The sequence below is a fragment of the Podarcis pityusensis genome (genome assembly GCF_964106645.2).
Source record: "Podarcis pityusensis genome assembly, chromosome: 4".
NCBI classification, from domain to species: domain Eukaryota; kingdom Metazoa; phylum Chordata; class Lepidosauria; order Squamata; family Lacertidae; genus Podarcis; species Podarcis pityusensis.
In genome coordinates this window covers 38,968,342-38,989,290 of record NC_138027.1, presented here as the reverse complement: position 1 = coordinate 38,989,290, position 20,949 = coordinate 38,968,342, and the positions used below count along the sequence as shown (strand labels likewise).

Sequence of the window (20,949 nt, the reverse complement as noted above, 5' to 3'; positions counted from 1 at the left end):
GTCTGTTACTGTTTAGAATGATACAACCCAAATTTTGGATGTGTCAGCCTCCCTGGACTCACTCCTCGGGGAGGATAGGCAGGGTACAAATTCAATGAATAAATACCCATGGTAATTCAAGGTGCTGCTACTTCCCAGTGCTCATCCTCTGAGATAGGTCATTCTAACAGAACAAAAGGAAATATAATAGGGATATGATTGGTACGGAGAATCTGTGAGGGAACAAGATTAGCAATCGTATATGTATGCAGCACCTTACAGGGTTACATAGACATAAATTATATTGTAGCCGCCAAGAAACTTGCAAATTAGGGTTGTTGTCTTTTTAAATAAACAAATAAATAAATCAGTATTTTAGTTTTTCCATATTCAGGTAGGTAGCCGTGTTGGTCTGACGCAGTCGAAATAAAAAAAAAAAAAATTAAAAATTGTCCAGTAGCACCTTATAGACCAACTAAGTTTGTTCGGGTATAAGCTTTCGTATGCATGCACACTTCTTCAGATACCTTAGTTTTTCCATTACATCTTTTGGAACCAAGTTAACAATCTAGGATAAACTTTTCTGCTTTGGTGTGTGCAGTAGTGTGGGCTATATGTGAATGAGCACTTTTTCAGAGAAGGGGGTGGGGATGCACAGAACAAAATCCAGCACACACAAAGACATACCACATCAACTTCCAGACAAAAGCTATGTGTGCATTGCTCTTGCAGTTGGACTGAATCAGGGCCCATTTGCATATGCAGTTCTTTATCCCACTGGGAATATACACAGACAATTTCTAGATTAAGGTAAATGTGTTCCCTGTGTTGTCTCCCAATTTTCTTCATTTTACTTCTGTTTCACTTTTGTTAGGCTTTTGATGGGTTTAAATTCCACTGTTTGGTTTTGTTTTCATAATGGTTTTATTCTGTTGCAATGACTTTTATTCAGTTGTAAAAACTTTTTAAAACTTGTATTGTTGTTTTAAATTATTTTATATTGCATTTAGCTCAGAATTTTGGGTGATTCACAAAAAACTTTAAAAATATAGACACAATTGACTAGAATGAATATTATAGGTGGTAGTCAACTATACTACTCAGAGTAGAACCATTGAAATTAATGCACCTAACTTAGTCATGTTCATCGATTTCAGTGGGTCGACGCTGAATGAAACTTACTTGATTCCCAATCAATGATGCTCTATTACAAACATATTGGGGTTCTTCCATACTTTATTATGCTGATTGGTGTAATAATGAGGCATTCTGAGAAAATGAAGACAGTGGCTGCAAACACAGCCAGTGCTCTTCTTCTGAATGCTAATTAGAGATAAGTGAAAAAAGGAAGACTGGTAGCAGCAACCAGCTTTGGGTCCAGTGGTCCTGTCCAAGCTCACAGATCTAAGCATTTGTCCTATTATTCTGGGTACTGACACCAGGCCAGATCACTGCATTTGACTCTGGGCAAGAATGAGAACTTATGTGAAATTTCAGCAAAATACCTGCTATCAAAGCTATAGCTTTCCTTATAATAGATGTTTGCTTGATTTGGTCTAAGAGTAAGCACTTTATGACATGCAACATCGTTTGGCAGAGTCGTTATCTCTGATTATTTTATGGTTTGTCTTAAACAAATTGTTACACTTTTGTTATGAGAGGCCCCCTTCCTCTGCCCCACAATACCTATTACTTTTTAAAAGAGTGAGAAGGCTGCAGCTCCTGCAACAGAATTCAATTCTTTTTAAAACTTATTTTTCAAGTTGCATATGTTGGCATTCTACCCGGTACTCCTTATCTACAAAGCAGATAATCAGGTTGGACAAAACAGTTGCATGCTAAGGGGAAGCCTGTATTATTTGTCTGACTATTGACCTACAATGGTACCTCGGGTTCTAGATGCTTGAGGTTACAGACTCCACTAACCCAGAAACAGTGCTTCAGGTTAAGAACTTTGTTCCAGAATGAGAACAGAAATCATGTTCCAGCAGCGCAGCAGCAGGAGGAGGCCTCATTAGCTAAAGTGGTGCTTCAGGTTAAGAACAGTTTCAGGTTAAGAACGGACCTCCAGAACGAATTAAGTTCTTAACCCGAGGTACCACTGTATATGTTTAAAAGGACTTACTTTGCTCTCTTACTAACAGAATCATTTCCCATTACTAAGCCATTTAAAGAGACACATAGAGAGCTAATGCAGTATTTAGTGCAGAGCATTTTTGGCACATTTCATTGTAACTTTGGCTTGAGCCTGTTCGGCAGGGTAGAGGTTATGGTTCACACAATATGAGCTCAATTCCTTGCTGGCTGTAGATTTGTGCAGACCCCCCCCCCAAAAAAAAGACCTCTAAAATGTTCTGTGTCACTTGCATGTTTTATCTCAATATGCTAAAATGTTCTATTTTTAAAAAAATCATAGAAGACTGTGCACCGCAGAGCACAATACCTCAAAACATTTACAATAATGTGAGTGTTCAACGAGGAAATATTTCAACATAGCCAAAAACCCGAGAAAAATGACCACAACTGACTCTATGTAGGGTTTATCCCCCACCTACCCTGCAATGAATGTCACACTAACATATTGTTTTAGCAATCTGAAAGGTCTTCCCTCCCTGAACTTAAATGCCAAGCTAAGCAGCTCTTTTCCTTGGCCCCACTGGGGTTAGAAGAAAAACTGTTGACCCTTCGCCCTGACTATGTTCACTTGTCAGCTATGGATGCTGTAGCTGTCGCATATTCCAGAGGATCAGCTGGTCAGAGAGAGCTGGAGAATAGACTAATTAGCATCTCTATAGCTCGGTCCAGTCCACCTGATTACACATTCATACAAATTAATTAATTTTTAATTTTGCCCTATCTCAGCTATTATAAATCAAGTCAGGCTGGCCAGAGAAAGGCTTGCAGGAAATATGAAAACTGTCTGGCTACGAGGCGCCTGATCTGAGGCTCAGGTTTAGCAATCTGTCGTGCCGTTGAGAACACAAAAGAGAAATTACTCCGTATAGATATTGTGATTGGAAAACACCGTCTTAATTAATTATTGTTGCGCCTGAAAGGTCACCAAGCAGGAAATAATATTACAACAGTCATGAGCCCACTTATCCAGCACTGAAGATCACTGTATGATCGCAGACTCATTTTCTTTCCTTTGTCAAATAAGCTAATAATAATAATAATAATATCAACATATTTTCATACAATAAAATATGAAATAGATGCAGAAGGTTGTGTATCAAGGGTAGACTCCCATCAGCACCCACCAGTGTGGCCTGTGTTTGGAAACATGTTTGTTTTCATCTTGCTAGTCTCTCTCTTTGTCTGTTGTCTATTATGATGTAGGCTTTGGAGCCTACTTGTGCCAAACCATCATGTCTTCAATACTAGACTCTGGGTTCTCTGTGGGCATGCACACCAACTCAGAATCCTGTGCTAATGTAAAACAAAGTATGCACTGATAAAAGTGTTTTTCAAAAAATAAATAAATGCAAATTTGCATAAGTTCCTGATTTTGCATAATTGCTTATATTCTCATTCCACAGTCAATTGAGGATGAGAACCTCCCAAAGAAATTATTTGAAATTTTGATTTCAATCAACGTCAGCAGTGCTTCCTCTGGAAGGCAAGAGGTTGGATGATTTTGCTTAGGGAACAAAGTAACTGCTCCCTTCCCTTTCCAGCACTGTGGCACCAAGGGCTTCCATACCACTGATCTTCTGGACAGCACGTAGTAGGACAATCCTGGAGGGGAAGCACTCTGATCCAAAACAATTGCCTTGAGAATACTGGCCTATACTTTTGGTATAACGTGTCTGCAAAAATGCCATACTATGAGGTTTTCTGGCCTACCCTATATACTAACTTGATGCAAGAAAAGGTCTTAAATTTAGGATAGGCAATTGCCTAACTTAGTTTACTTCTTCTTAAGCACTTGATAGGTTCTTTTTTTTTTTAACCATTGCTTATAATTGAATTACTCAGAGAATGAAATCCATATTGGAATACTATTCCCAGTTATTAAGTTAGTAACATTTGATGGTGGAGTCTTATTTATGGACCTTGCAAATACCAAATGGATAGCATTTTGGGGTTGAAGATTTACTAGTGGTGGGTGGCTAAACTATGAGTTCCAAAATGACACCTGGTTTAAATACTCATAAATCAACCCAGGTCATTGGAGTTTCATGTTGATATCAAATTGGAATTCGGCCCTGAGGTTTACAGATCCAGATGTTCAGTTTTTACACATATTTGGCTAGTTTTAAAGATGATATAAAACCTAAGATATATAGAGTTTGTAAGCTGTAGATTAATGCAACACACCAATTTGGCATTCTGCAAGAGCACCACATCAATAAAACATATTCATCTGAGGCAAAACTGCTGGGATCGAGAACAGCAAGAAACTGGAGAAAGCACAAGGAAGACAAATCTTTGATCTTATATTTGTTTTAAAATTATGCCAAAAAGCACTTTCACTGCAATATAATTTCTACATAGCCCCACAATTTATAGATCACTGGTTCTCAAACTTTGTTGCATTGACCACTGTTGGGCTTTGTTTATTCTTTGTGAAGTAGCACTGCAATCAAACCAGCCTGATGGCTCTGTGGAGCCCTGTGCTACATTTAAACATAGGGTTGAATCCTGTCAAAAGTAGTTGAACTTAAGGCCCATTGTTTTCAATAAGAACAAGGTTGCTGTTAGCTTGTCCTATTCATTTTCATGGCTGACAAGGGGGGGGGGAGAGTTTCTCTTCATTGTGAGGTGGAAACTTCAAAGAAAATGTCAGCTCTTTAGTATCTTATTTCTATTTATTGTGGTATTGGAGGGGGCACTCAAAACAATAGAAATGAGCCTTGTTTGTTTTTTGAAACCCTAAGTGTATGATTTTGTATTACACTCTCAAGAAATTCCAGAGCCCCCAGATTCAAGAGTATTGTCATTCAAGGCATTCAAAAAGTGCCTAAATTATTGTGGGGGGGTTGGTTATAACCAGAATGTTGAGAATAGTGCATGCCTAGGGTCTTACTGCAGGTCTTTGGTTCTGAAAAATATAACTTTAGGCACCTGGTAATATAGATTCATTAGCCATAGTTTTGTTGTGTTTTCAGTGAAAGTGAATTCCCTACTTTCTCTTGTAATCATTCAATCTGTGATGTTAAAGCATTGGTTATGCTATAGTCTATGCTATGCATCAATGTGGGGGGCCTGGAAGATGTCTGTCTTATATAAAGTTAATTGCACAATTATACGTAAAGCATTCATATGATTCCAAGAAAGGAAGCCCTATGTTTATAAGTAAAGTATATCATAGTTAATGGCTATCTCTCTAAGCCCAGAAATGACATCATTGGGCCAGATGTGACTGGAAGGTTGCAAAGTTTTTTTTAGCTGTATCAAAGTTGCACAAGACACCCCTTCATGTAATTTGTTTAGCATGTCGTTTGTGGCTCAGAAACAACGTTTCAGCTACAGAGCAATTTGCGTGAAATTGTTTCCCTCAGGTACTCAAATGGCACTAATTAAAGTAGTAATACAGTATTATAAGGAACAGAGTTAGCCCTGCAATATTTGGGGTATGGAATAATTACTTCCACTTAGCTTACTGGACACTAGGAATGACTGTTTCAGTCTGTGGACATCTTAAGGTTTGTCCATCCCTTCCAGGGAAATTCCAGAGATTTTTAGGATAATTCCGGAGAATCAAATAAATAAATCTGCAGATAAAAACAGTCAACAAAAACCAAACATAAACCACAACCCCCACCAAACTTAGGAAGAGCACCAAGGGCAGTTCTTTTGTATAAGTTGTACAGATGGGACAATTGTTTTGTTGTACATTCAATGGTCATTTGTGCATCTAATTGCACAGGAAGTGATGCTTGGCTGCTTCCTCCACCATCTGTAAAAGCATTTTTACCCTGTGCAGTGGAAGTGCTCTGAGGAGGTTCATGTTGTTAAAAGCAAGGAAAAACACAAAACAACCCACAGTACACCTTGCAAGTACAATAGTCAAAACAGCCCTCAGAAAGGTTTGTAGATCTGCAGATCAAGCCCCAGATTTGTGTTTCATTAAAAAATGGTTCTGTGGGATAAAAGGGGTGTGTCCTGGTTTGAAATTTTCAGCCATCCCTACTTGAGTGTGTACTCAAGATTGTGTTGATGTCTTTAATACTACTCCTTAAGCCACTTATTGTGCACATAACTAAACAGAGTTAAAGATTGGATAAATGGTGTCCGTCCCCCCATCTTGTGGAGTGTGGGCAATGATATGCCACCATTACACACTGGTGTGCTACCATCTTAGAATCATCCTGATACTTCCCAGGTATTTTGAAAGCCAAACAGTCTTCTCAAAAACCATTAAATGAATTGAATACTTCCCACTGGACCAAAGAAAGATGTTGACACATTTTTTAAAAAATGATGCAAACAAAAAAACATTCAACTTGTGAAAGAAAAGGAATACCATACAGACTCAAGCCTTAACAAAAGCTTTAAATGGTGATAATTTAAAATACTGTGGGAATGGTTATTGGTAAAGAGAGTTCTATGCAACATTTCAAACCATCATCAGGATAAAATGGGCTGAAAAGTGACTGCTCTGGAGAAAACACAATTGAGTTCTAGTTTAAATCAGGGTCAAGGTAAACACAAACATTATTTGCAGGAAACGAGAAGATTTTTCTGTGCTTCATGAAACAGATTTTAAAAAATAAATATAATATTGATTTCCCATCTTTCTGCCCTATGTGCCCCTTAATAGCTACATGTTTTATATTTAAATTGGACTTTCCTCTATTACTTCAGACTAAAGGGCTAGTTTTATTATCCTGAAATAGAACTTGTTCCAATTTTCAATTAATTTCATTCTCAAATTATAAATGGAATATAGTGTGATACTACGCTTCCAGGATAAGCAGATGAAACATTATTGTACTGAAGACTGATCAGTAAATCTTTATTTTAAAAAGCCAAGAAGCAGGAATTATCCTATGCAAATGGATTTTTCCTCAGTGTTAGTTGCATACAGCTGCTATCCTATTTCGAAAGGTTAATACATTAGAACCTCCATTACCTGGATCATTATCCATACAAAATTCACTGTATCTTGCATGAAGGCCCACAACACTTGAACACTATCTAAAACAAAGTTCTTATTTAGTAACTTATTTTGTAAATGTTTGTGGCTGTTGGGAAACCATTCATTAAATTTGCTACAAGTGTTTGCCATTACAATATTTTTTTAAAAGCAGCTCAGCCTTTAATCAGAATGGTTGATGATCCTCAGTGTAGCCTTTGAAAAGCAATTTTTGGAAATGAAATTGTGCATCTCGCCCCCCCCCCCCCCATTTTGGAGAATGTGAATGGAAGTCAGGCCATGAGGAAAACACTATACCTTAGTTCATAGTCCTTGCCTGCTGACAGACTTTAACCTGCAGTCATTTATCTTGTTCATGCTGTGGCCCTCCAACTCCGCTCCCCCCAATCAATCCTAAGTAAAATTCCTTGCCAGAAACAGCTATCAGGAAAGAAAAACTTCGGCTTCTCACTGCCTCCCACCATGTCCTTTCCTCGTTTCATACCACGTAGCATCATGGTGACTGAGAAAAAATAGCAGCTTGTACAAGGTCCAAAGGTCCATAACAGCAGGGAAAGGTGAAGGAAGAAGTCATGTCAACAGCAACAAAGCACAGAAAAAATGCTTTGATCTTGTGAAGAGACACACTGACCACAGCAGAACATCCTCCCCATTTAAAACAAAGACAAAGCAAAAATAGGATTTCAGCTGAATGAAACAAGACCTCATCCAATGAATGGAATTTGAGTGAGTGCAGCATTTCAGCAATTTTGCCATCTTTTCCTTTACCCCTTTTAAAACACCTCCCCAAATTTTAAAGAGGTCCAGATCCTGTTGTTTCCTCCCCCCCTCCCCGCTCACAGTGCACAGCTTAGCTGGTACAGAATCCTTTATGCCAACATCCCTATAGCCGTAGACATTATGTAGAAGAAGTCTATCATTTTGCGTATGAATTGCAATGTCATTATAACTCTTAATAAAGTACTAGATTACACAGGATTGTACTTCAGCAGCATAGTGGTAAAAGAAGCATCATTGCCTATGTGGATTTGAAGAGGCCCCAAGTGTCAATGTCAGCAACTATACCTCCAAACCACATGAACCAGCTTGACTACTTTAGATGCCCTACTCTGTGCCCCCTTCCCTTTAGCTATAAGTAAGTACCAATGGCAGTGGCACCTAAGTCCTGATCAACGTCCCAACACAGCAGGTATCATTAGGCAATGTGAGGCAGCCTCCCCCAGGCCACAGAGGGGAGTAGGGAGATGTTTTGTGTGACGGAGTCTGCTGTCTGACCCCTTTACCAGAATGCTGCCCTCATGTATGGTGACGGATGCTGTCCCTTTGCCATTGCTGAAAGAGAGCCCGACTGGCTGGCTTCTGTACATGGCTGGCCAAAGACATTTTGCTGCCTGAGATGAAGCAGAAGATTGCTCCCCACCCATTGCATCTTACTTCAGCACTGGGGTTGGGCCACACCACATCTTAAGCTGCGCCTGCTGAGGATTCTGCCCTCCAGTACCATAATGACACTCCCTGTCTACTCACCAGCACCTGCCACCTGAGGCAACTGCCTCACTCTGCCTAATGCTAACACAGCTGTGGTGTAACCGCCTCCCAAAATACAATTATTAGCTTCCTTCTTTACTATCTTTTAGATGCCAAGATATGCCCATCATACACAGCCACACTTCTCATCACAATTAATTTCCATCACTTTTAATCTGTTTCTTATATTATATGTCACTTTTTACCACTATTTTTTATTCATCATTTTCATTTAGCTTGTTCTTGACGGAGGTTTCAAATTGTGTTTAATGATAAGGTTGTGTGGGCTTGCCTTGCAGAGCAGTAGTAGCAGCAGCAAAAGATTGGATTAAAAGTTATTTTTTTAAAAAAATTCTTGTTGCAGTTGTGTCCTGTCTTTCTTACAGGGCATTCAAAAGAGTAGCACAGGGGTTGGCAACCTAAGGCCCATGGGCCACAAGCGGCCCATGGGGGTCGTTTGACTGGCCCATGGACCCCCCGCTGCCCGTTCAGGGACCCCTGCTGCCTGCTTGGTTGGCTCCCGTGCGCCGCGGTAAACTGGCGTGGAGCAGAGCGGGGACCACCTTCTGCGATGCTGGCCGGCTTCCCATTGGCTGCAGGAAGCTCCTGCAGCCAATGGGAAGCTGCGTACGCCTTCTCCGTGCCAGAAGGATTGCCAGAAATAGCGTTTGCACGCGCACACACTCCGGCTCACCACAGCATCTGCGGGACCATGAACTGCCCCAAGCCACAAAAACTTTGCCGACCCCTGGAGTAGCACTTTCCTCAGTTATTTTCCCAGGCTACCCACTACTCAAACCCACATCCCTCACTGGCCCTTCTTCACATCCTACCTGAGTTCATTTTCCTCACTGGAATGTTTCCTTAAACTGAGATAAGGAGGTGCTTCTAGAAACTTCTGACTTTTGTGGGACTAGAATACACAAAGGTGAGAACCATACTCACTGTTTTGCACTCTTTTGCCTCTGGCCTCCCTCATCACTGGCATGCGGCCCCCTGAGGATTCCCAACAAAGGAATGTGGCCCTAAGACTCCCTATTCCAACTTAGCTCGTGCTTGAAGGCTAAAACCCTCTGCAGGGATGGCACCCTGACTTGGGTACTTCCATTCTAGAAAGCCTCCATGACAATCTACATTACAGTATGTTCATTGCCAGAGTTAGCCTTTCCATTTACCCGGGAGTGTTAAGGGGGGTTCATTTGTCTGTGGTCTCTTCCTTGGTTTTAGCTTTTAGCAAGTGTGGTATGTTTACTCAATCTGTTTCCAAGAAACTATTTGCCGGACAGCCGAAACATAACCCTGACATTGATGTGAGACACCGTGAAGGCCGTTGCTTAGTGAGCTGCTTCCCATTTTATAGATATAGATGCATAAAATAGCATTTATTGTACTTTGTTATTATTGTATACCACCCTGAGAACCTTCCAGATGAAGAGCACCAGAGAGGTTTTAAAAACACATAAATGAATATGCACCTTTGGGAGTAAGTCCCATTAACCTCAGTTGGAATTACTTCAGCTGTTCTGAATATCTCAGCAACAAACTTAGGGCTGCACATTAATCAGTACATACTAATGTATGTAATGTTTGCCTATAGTGTTTATGTATTTATTTAACAGGATTTCTATACCACTTATTCAACTATAACATCTAAGCAGTTAACATTCATTCAGTTTGTCTCTAAAGCAAAGAAGAAAGCCTTATGAAATAGTATGAAAGAGGAAACATCCTGGGTTCTTTTCTAAACCCTTTTAAAGTCCCTTATTTCACTTGACTCAGTTGAAAAACCAGCTTTAAATCATTCAAGGGGAAGCAGCTCACTAAGCAACGGCCTTCACGGTGTCTCACATCAATGTCAGGGTTATGTTTCGGCTGTCTGGCAAATAGTTTCTTACAAACAGATTGAGTAAACATACCTCACTTGCTAAGATGCCAGGAGTGGGGGAAAGCCCTCTCATCCATGAATCTTTAAAATGAACCTCTGGACGGTAGCTAAATTAAAAGCAAACACCACAGAATCGCTATCTTCTATTGTCAATCATCTTTCTCTTTTCCAAAACAAAATAAAAAAATTAATAAATATGAACGCTGCACAGTTTGTGTCACATCACAATCTCTTGTCTATACAGCATTTTTCTGCATGTGGGAATTGCTTTAAAACACACACACACACACACACACACACACACACACCACACTACACAAGGCTTTTGACCTTGACAGCAACTGTAAATTCCCCCAAGTCCTATGCAAGCTTGGCTGCAGTCATCTAATCTTGACTAAATCCTGTGTCAGCTAAACCCAACTTTTGATTGTTTCATCTACCTATATATAAAACAGGAATGACTGTAACCTACATCCGCCTGTTATTCTGAGGCCAGTACTAAAAACAATAATGAAAACTTTCAGCTACCAAGCTAAGAGAAAGCAAAGTGTAGGATTTACATCTAAACAAATAACCCACACATCTTGTCAAACTCAAGAGGGATTACTCCTTCCCCAGAAATGATCTATAATGAACTGAAGAAAATGTTTAAAATAACTTTTGTTAAAAAACCAGAAGCTTTTTTACTAGGATTGATAGGAACTGAACTCCCCAAAGAACAAAAGAAAATATTTATATATGCTACAACAGCTGCCCGAATATTGTTAGCCCAAAGATGGGAGGAAGAAAAGATGCTAACAAAAGAAGAATGGCAAATCAATCTAATAGATTATGCAGAAATGGCAAAATTAACGGCAAAGCTCAGCGACTATGACAACGAGAAGTTTTAAAAAGAGTGGGAATCATTTATTGTTTATGTGCAAAAATACTGTAAACAGGTTGTTACATTGGCAGGGTTTGAAGTAAATGCTTGCAACCAGCAGAAAATTAGATAAAATTAAGGGTAATAATAATTGAAAAAGTTTAAGAATGGATATGCAGAAGAACTTGGTTAATATAAGGAACCAGAAGAGAGTATGGAGGGAAGTCCAGGGATTTAAAGAATCTCAAAGAGAAGGTTTGTGAAAAGGTATTTGTATAAATTCAGATCTGGCAGAAATGTGAGTTAATTACTGTTTTTATTTGTGAAAATGTAACTATGAAAAACTAATAAAAAATTATTTACAAAAAAAGAGGGATTGCTCCTTGTCTTTTATGAATGGTTTCTAGAATTCAAGACATAGATATGTATCTGAATGACAGGACCAGGGTAAAGCTCATTCCTCACCTGGAATGAGTTCTGAGGTAATCTATAACAGGGAGACAAAAGAGTTTCTAGTATTGTTAGGTATTCCTATTGCCTGTCAGAGAGAATTCAGATGCTGAGCACAGGTAGAAAGTCCCACTAAAGGCACTATCTTGTACTCTTTCAACCTCTGAACTAAGAAAGCTAACATAAAGGAGGAATGAAAGCTGACCCTGATATATATACTTTGCCCCTCCTGCACTCCAACCTCCATTCCCCCCCCCCCCGGTGCTGCTAGTGTAAGGGCAACAGCCTATGATGTTAAGAAATCTGCATGTGCAATGGGGGTTTCAGTTTCTCTCCCTGCCCCCTCAGTCCCATTGTGTTCTCCTGAAATTTTCACCCTTTAGCCCCCAACCCTCTGCAACAGATTTTTTGGGGGGAGACACAATGGCCTGCAGGAGGAGAAGAGGGAAATAAAGTCCCATTGGACAAGCAGACACTCTCTTGTATTATAACAGATCTCAGTCTAATACTCTTCTATTTGCAATAAATATAATCAGGAAGAATAAGAAACGGGAGGCAGAATGGATTTGGCATAATAGGCAATATAGTCACAGTTTGCTTCTTTATCAAGTGACAGACAAAACACATGTAAAGAAAGTATGCATGATTTTAATTTGGGGTATACAATATGAAGCTGATTTCAGCCTGGAGGATTCCCCCCCCCCCCTGCTTTAACTTCATTAAATCTTTACTGTCAAGAGTTTGTAACAATTTCTTAAATAAGATGGCAGGTTTCCTGACAGATGGGTAACTGATGTGCTATGCAGTAATCCCTAATTATAAAAGAATTTGGACGGCTGACATGCCTAGCATTAAGGAGGCAACCGAAGCAGTGTCACACTGACCCTTCAGAAATGATTATTGTCCAGACATACAATATATCTGATTATAAGGAATTGGTGAATGTAGTTGGCAAGAATCATTACAACAATTCCCTATGTGAATGGACATCCATTTTTATGTCCTATTTTTAATGTGGCAACATATGAGCCAACCTCCCCCATGCTGATAAACTTCAAACTTCATCTCAGGTAGGTATATAAATCCTAATTATATAACTAAAATAAAAATATCAGCCAAAGGTTCTGCTTAGATGCATTTAATGATCTCCAAGGCTACAATTCTCTCCAGTAAGGCGAACTTAAGTCTCATTGATTTCAGTCGGTCTATGACAGGACATCTGGTTCCAATCCAAAAATCAGTGTACTTTGCTTCTGAGTTAAGATGGATAAAACCTCTTATAAAAAAGGGCTACTTTCTCTGATACGAGCTGATGGAGATTATTATTATTATGCATAATGCCTTTGAAAATCCCCATGGGAGATATAAAAGACGGCTTGATCAAACTATTTTATGAATGTGTACACTAAAAACAACATAATAAATAAACTAAAGAATGAAAGAAACATGTAGAACAATTCAACTCCAGATTAAAACATTTAAGAATAAAAAGCCTGGAAAAACAAAACAAAACAAAAGTTATAAAAGAGAGTGCCTAATTGGAAAGATTTGTATTTTATTTTGAATTGGAGATTATGATAATATATCATATTTTCTAGAAACTTTAATATATGTTTCCAGCTAAGCTGTGTTTATTTTAAGTGTCTTATCTTAATTTTTTACTCCCAAAGTCCTCAGCCCCCCCCCCCAGCCAAGGGTTCCAAATATGTGAACTGACAGGCTCACCTACTAAGGTACAAACAATGCAATACCTAGGGAACTCCTCTATGCCTTACCCATTTTGGAATTTATTTTGAGAGAACCAGGAGGTTATCTACCTTCCTGTGTCCTTAACAAACAATCAAAGTACTCTAGACATCCCACCAGGATTAGTAACACAAAAATCTGAAAAACAAAGCAACAATTAAAGGGTGAATCTCCACATCCACATCACTGATGGGATTCGCCTCTCTTGGTCATGCTCAGCTTCACCATATGGCTTTCCCTTCCTTTGTGGAAAGCAAAACTTCCTGTCAAAGAGCAGCTGCTCTAAGTAATCACATCAGACTTTAACCTTACAGTAGTCAACCACCGAACCCATAGATGTTTGTCAATAAGATACTTTGCTCTGTTGTTTTTTAAAGAATCTGTAATATTTTTTCTGCTTCATTCTGCTGCAGACCAACTGTTTTGTAATCAGATGGTGCTTATCATTGTTTAAGGGTGGAACTACAAATCAATTCTTGGACATCTCCTCCTAATCCTTCCATACTATTAAAAAATTGGATATTTTGATCAGTTATTATGTGACCAGATTATTTTGTTAAAGCAGACAGACTATCAAAAGAAGAGTATGACTTAATGGAAGGGAACATGTAATCACTATGGTTCTAAGCCTGATTTCACATGAAGTAAGTCAACTGTATGAATTTCCCTGAATCATATATGGACATTTTGTTTTGCTATAATAACCACTTCATTAGTGGTTATTTAGAGGTCTGGTAACATATCTGAGCAACAATGTTACTTCAAGAGAGAAACAGAAGTTAGGTACCTTGCCTACTTGTGCTGATCATTCAAGACAACTCAATCTGTGTGAGCATTTTAATCAATTATCAAAATGTACAGTGCTCACAACAATTGCTCTCTATCAAAGTCTTGTAACAGCTGTCAGTGTTGTAATGCAAACCCTTGTTAGTTCTTACACATTCCCCTCTGGAACTAATGAGGGACCATCTGATAACTCTAAACATAGGCACAATTGAGGAAGAGCCTACTCAGAAGGGGAAGTGTGCATTGATATATGACTCAATGCAACCTTAATGTAGCTGTGAATTTAATCTCATGTCTTCATCTTCAGGCTCATTGTTTGTTAGCCAATGTGGTCAAGGTATTTTCAAAAATTAAAAGAGCTTAATTTTCTGCAATCCTATACTCATTTGCCTGAGAGCAAATCTCATGGTACTCAATTGTGCTTATGTTTGAGTAGATATGCACAGCATTGTGCTGTTAAAAGACAAAATCTTTTTTAAGAAAAAGAGGGAAAGATATGCCAGCAAGTCCTCTAAAGCATATTTATTATGCAAATGGGTCAAATGTTCTTGAATAGAATTCTGCACAAAATAGCCACTATGACAATATGTTCAGTTCTAAAATGTTTAATTCCAAATAGGATGGGAATGAGCAAGTAGAAGCTGATATAACCCACTTATGTTGCCTCTTCCAAGAAAAAATTAGCATGTCTTTGTCCATTTATCTACTGGATAAACTATGACAAAACTTACTGGTCATGCACCAGGTTTTTGGATAATGCATTCCAGTATTTCACAGCAAGAGCAAACCACATATCCTAGCCAATCATCAATCTAGGATGTGTAAATGTATCTTCTGAGAAAAAGAATATAACAGTTCATAATCACAGCTCATTCATGTATATTTGGGAGATATCAGCATGATAAAAACTGAAGTTATTAAAATTAGAAATGAGTAAAAACAGAAACATCAGCTTTTTATTCCTAACTGGTTTAGGGTTGCTTCTAAATGCTAATAGAAACCATACATAGAATTATTTAAAATCCTAGTCAAGCTTCCTTTAAAATAATATTTAAAAACTATATTTAATAAATAATATTTTAAAAATATTTTTTAAAAAATATTTAAATATTTAAACCAAATAATGATCTGATTTAACTCCATTCCTAAAAATACTTTTGTATAGATTATGAACCACTATGATTCTAATGAAATCAACGGGTTAAAAAACAGATCAAAATAACTGGCCATAGAGACTTCCGGGGTGGCGCCATCGGCAATGGCGGACTCCCTCTGAACTGGAGGGACTAGCTCTGTGTGAAACGGGTCTTTTCCACTACGGCGAAGCGGGGACCCTGCTAAAAATCACAGGCGGATGAAGCCTGTGACCATGGGACTCGGCGGGCACCCTTAGCGCCCCCCCCAACCCGCAAAGGAACCCACTAACGGGCTCCGAAGTGAAGAGGGGGAAGTGTCGCGGTGCTGTGAGTCAACTGCTATTTCCGTGGAGCGAAGCCGCATAGCCGTTGCCGGAGAGCGCTGCCATTTTCCTGGGACAATTTGGCTTCTAAAATAAGCACCCGTGAGTACTTAAAATTTGAACAATCGGACTTTAAATAAGGACTTGCGTGCAGAAAGGAATTGGACTTAAAAATTTACTTCAATTTGGTACTGAAACGGGAAGGTCTAAACAGGAAGTCAGCCTTCCGTTTATTTGTAGACAGAATAAAGCAAAGACAACGTAAACTAGAGCTCAGAAAATCGCCTCTAAAGGATTGGATTTCATCATTTAAAATTGTGGAACCCCCCTTCGACAGCAGGAGAAGAAGGGGGATCTTTTTCGGACTGTTTAAACCTGCAGAAGTGAGTTCAAAGTAAAGTAACTTTCCACCGTCCTGATCCTGGAGCGGGGTGTCAGGACAGACGTTTGAAGCTCATTGACCAGAGACAAACGTTTTTGACAGATAGTTAAAGGAAGAGAAACATAGTGATTCCACTGTTTCCTTTCGCATTTTAAAGGAACAAATATTGACAAAATATCTCAAAAAGGATACTTTGTTGCAAGAACAAATAGAAGTTCTCCCCCTAGAAGGAGACTGTGAAACTGTAACTAATTTCAGGGAGCTTGCAGCTGTCACAGATTACAATCGTGGGAATGGACTTGTGACCTTGTAGGACAATGTATTCAGAGGCTCTGTTGTGTGCTCTCTGGAAAACAAGTGCCCTACTGGAACAGTTAAATGAGAAGATGGATTTGATGACTAATGTGGCCAGAATTTTTGAACAGGCAGTGGGAAACTATGTGGAATCAGATCAGGAGTGCGTCCTGACAGAGCAGATGAGAGAAGAGGATGTTGCTGAATCTTGGGCGCCAGAGATGGAGGGAGCTGCGGCCTTGCAGGAACATGAGCTTTTGGATTTGACAAATGAACTTGGAAAAAGCCAGATTTGGAAAGATAAAGTTTGGTTTGGTTTGGAAATGGGGGGTTGGATAGATGCAGGGATGTTTGGACTTTCCGAGTCTGGCAATGGGCCGTGAGATGTTTGGAGCTGTGGGGGCTCTCAATTTTGGAGGGATTCTGAAACATGTTTTTAAATACCACATGGAGTTGAGTCTGGACTATGGAAAAGGGGCTGATTTGTTGAAAAGGGTCAAAAACGTCACCAAGCTGGAGTTCCCACGAGTGAAAGGAGAATATGAAGAAGAGCTGCGGAAGGGACATGGAAGAGATTTAAGGGCCTCGGATATAAGGTTACCAGGTTAATGCGCTAGATCGATGGGATAAAAAGGACTGACAAAACCCGGGACCAGGAGGAAGGGACGCTGGAGGAAGACTCGATTATTTTTATTTCTTTTTTTTTATTACCAGGATTGTTTTATAAAATTGATGAATGTTAGAAAAATGCTGGAACGAAATTACTTGGCTCTAGTAAAAATGTTTAAAGAATTAGGTAAGAATATTATGGTTGTGAGAAGTCAGTAAAAATAAGATTTAAGTTTTAAGTCTTTAAGGTTTTCTATAAGATAAGATGAAAATAGATTAAGGTAATGTAATGACAGAATATTATGAAATATGGAAAGGATTTGCTGCGATAATTATTAACTAGGATACAAAAAAAGGGAGGAGGAGGAGGTCAAAGAAAGAAGGTAATGAGAGTTGAGGATTTGAGAATGATGGAGTTATTTTTGTCTGTTTGCAGTGTATTTTTGTTTTTTGAATTTGTATTGTTTGATGTGGTTTGTTTTTTCTTGTTTCTTCTTTTTTCTTTTTCTGCTTTGTTTTTTCTCTGTAATTTAAAAAAATTTCAATAAATATCATTAAAAATAAATAAATAACTGGGCATAATATTCTCTCTTTTATTTCTAAAATACTTTAATATTGTTAAGTCCTTCAGGGATGAGGCAGATATGAATTATAGCCCACATGAACTGCCCCAGAGCCTGAAAACATCATCATGGGAGGTTTGGAAGCTGGCAGCACAACAGCAGATCTTCTCAATGGTGGAATGTTCTCTCCAGGGAAAAATGCCTGACATCATCTTTATCTATTTTTTAGGCACCAGGCAAACGTGGCCCCAGCCAACATGGCCAATGGCCAAGGATGATGGGAGTTGTAGTCCAGCAACATCTGAACAACCACATGACCCCTACCTCTGGTGTACAACTGTGCAGATTGTTTTAACCAAATACTAGTAGACTTCATAGTGTTCAGGAAAAATATTATTTGAAGTAAGAAAATATTAAAAGAATTAATGAAGGGGGGAAAATGTGTCTTGCTTGGAAACATGATGGTTTTCATCTTCAACCCAAGTCTGGTACTCTGTCTGTCTGTCTTGCTACATAGAAAACCATAACAGTATCTTGGTTTATTCAGCTTCGTAGACAAATGCTACTAATTCATTCTGACCTTTGAAAATAGTCTGATAAACAGACTTTAGAGAAGAGAATAAATGGCCAAACAAACTGATATGCTTTATAGTGTATTAAACATAGCAGGAGTTGAATGTATTAATATTATTTTCCATGATTTATAATTTTATAATATGTTTGTGAAAATGTTAAGTGCATTCAAGTTGTGTTAAGCGGGGAACACATGCCACCAGAGAATAACCTACAAACCTTGGAAGATATTTACAAAGGGGCGATATGAATCCTGCACAACTAGCTATAAAGAGACATGATCAGTCTGCACATTATAAAATATTTTGAAACGTAAATATATAAAGTAGTAAAATGACTTCCATTAGCTTGAGATGGAGGTGGCTTTGAGGCATTTAACAATAGTTTGGACAAAATTTCCCCAAAACCTATATTTATTTCCTCCCCCCCCCTCATAATAAAATTGCTATTAGTACAGATTGATGGGGAGGGAGAGAGAGAATACCACACAGTTTAAAATGTAAAACACTAGTGACATCAATACAGGATCAAATGCTCCTGAAAAATACCCCCAAGTTAAGAGCTATATAGGTTAATATATCATGCTTGTGGTTATGCCACTCTTTCAAAACCAATGTGAACTTTCATTAACTGCCCTCAGCTTGGACTAATCACAATGCCTAATTCTCAAAAAGGGTTGGGAAAGCTCATGTCATGCTGTTGATCTGATTATCACCAACTTTTATTCTTTCACATTCTATGATAATTTTCCTATCACTTGCTCTAATGTTAATTAGTTTATATTGAAGAATTTGTTGTGCAATCACTATAAAGATAGGTTTTGGAAAATTCAGAATCTGATAAATGCTGCTGTGGTACAAAGAAATGATATTCACAGAAACCAGCTAGAGTTCCCTTCCTTCTCAAAGAAGTGAGATGTGAAGATGCAAATAAACAAACACACCTGTTTCAATGGTTTCTTCTGCCAACAATTCTCATTGACTACCTGGGCTAGGTAGTATTACTTTCACATGAATCCCCCTCCATCATTAAATGCACTGATTGCATGCCTGTTTCTTGCCTGCTCTGTCTAGAAAAGTACTATTTTAATCATCTTAACTTGGGGTGGGGGACAGCATGGGAAGAACACTGCTGAGCCACAACTAGTCCATTAAGAAGTATGTGAAAAACTTAACTTGGTTCTAAGCCTTCCGATTCCTGCTGCGTTACTGACGTCAACAGCAGGAGGGGATTGGGTTACCAACTGCTTTTAAAGTGCCACTTAAATCACACCCTGGTGAAAATATTTGACAAATTTGGGCCTTGATAAAAGCTGTCAGGACAGCAGGACGTAGTATGTAAAACCAGAGCAGGCCAGAACGCCCTGTCACTTTTGTTAATGGCCTGCTCATACAAAGCTCTCTTGATGAACAAATGGAATGGAAATCAAAAAAGCAGGCCAGCTCCACTGGATGCCAGGACTTGATTGCAGGATCAGAGTCTGCTTCTTATATTTTGCATTCATGGGCACAAGTAATCTCTTGCTGACTGAAGTCAGCAGGCTTTTCTCATATACACAGTGTCTGAAAACAGGCTTCATCCAGTGGTATAAACATTTAGCGATACATGTGCTTGTCCCCAAGTGCCATGCTGACACTTTTAGCAGATTAAAGCTTGAGCAATAAATTTAGCCTTGCCTGGTTGGATCTACACTACCCCCTAAAATGGAATTAATCTATTATTCTTTTCATACAAACGTTCAGAAACTCAGAGCTGAAGAAGGTGTGAAATTAAAACCTCTGAAAATCAAATAATTTCTTATTTTGGGGGGGGGGGGAGAGTTATGTGCCTTTACCTAACTCCTGATAGTAGAAACAGAAAACCTTAAAAACACATGTAAAATTCAATAACTACTTTCTTAAATCACATTCCTATATTGCAATCCTTTCAGTATATATCTGTGAATAAGCAAAAATAACATACATTTATTTACATTCTTTTTTGAAAGGGTAAATCTGAATCACCTTCTGTCCTCCTAGTTCCTTCTCACACTCACCATCTTAGAACACTAGCTTCTTTAAAAGAGTTTGGACTAATAGCCAGGTGAACCTTGCACTGTCTTGTGAGGAGAGGACAGCACCAATCTAACCAGAGAAACAAACTAGGCAACTGCTTGGTGTGGCAAAGTTCAACATGTGACTGACTCAGCAATTGCTGTGATTCAGGGGGTCAGACTTCTCTTCAGGAGCAGAGGCCAGGAATTTAAAGCAGGAGAGATAATTTCCTTCAGGGACAACCCCTGAGGCATATAGCCAAGTAGAAGTACTTGTAGTGCCAGTTTTCTGGCCTAAGAACATTGTTTTGTCCTCCTTTGATTCAGAGGACACCAGCCTTGCTCCATCAGAGGCTATGACTAATAAAGCTGGCTGGGCCTCTTTAAATGAAAAGACTCTTCCATGTGAAGGAAGAACTGCTGTTGAATCAACATCTGAGTTCTGCTCTCATGAAGTCTCCAGCCTAATACCTGCATGGAACTGTCCAAGGTATCTTTGCCTCTGCTAAGGTCAGTACTCACAACATAGCAACAATGAACATGCCTGGAGGAGAGTGCGCCTCTGTCTGCACTTTGAAAGAGACATACACAGAGTTCATTGAGCAACTTATCAGCAGACAAAATCAAGAACCTTGATCTCCATTGGCTGTCGGAGTATCTACAAAGAGCAGGAGTAAAAGACGTGGCAAGAGATTAAAAA

The 20,949-nt window shown here is 39.0% G+C and overlaps 1 protein-coding gene across 5 annotated transcripts in view; it reads right to left on the bottom strand.

Moving 5' to 3' along the window:
* The window catches only part of EPHA3 (EPH receptor A3), a 205,277-nt gene that overhangs the window by 111,037 nt on the left and 73,291 nt on the right, over positions 1–20,949 (bottom strand). The gene's annotated exons all lie outside the window — the stretch shown is intronic.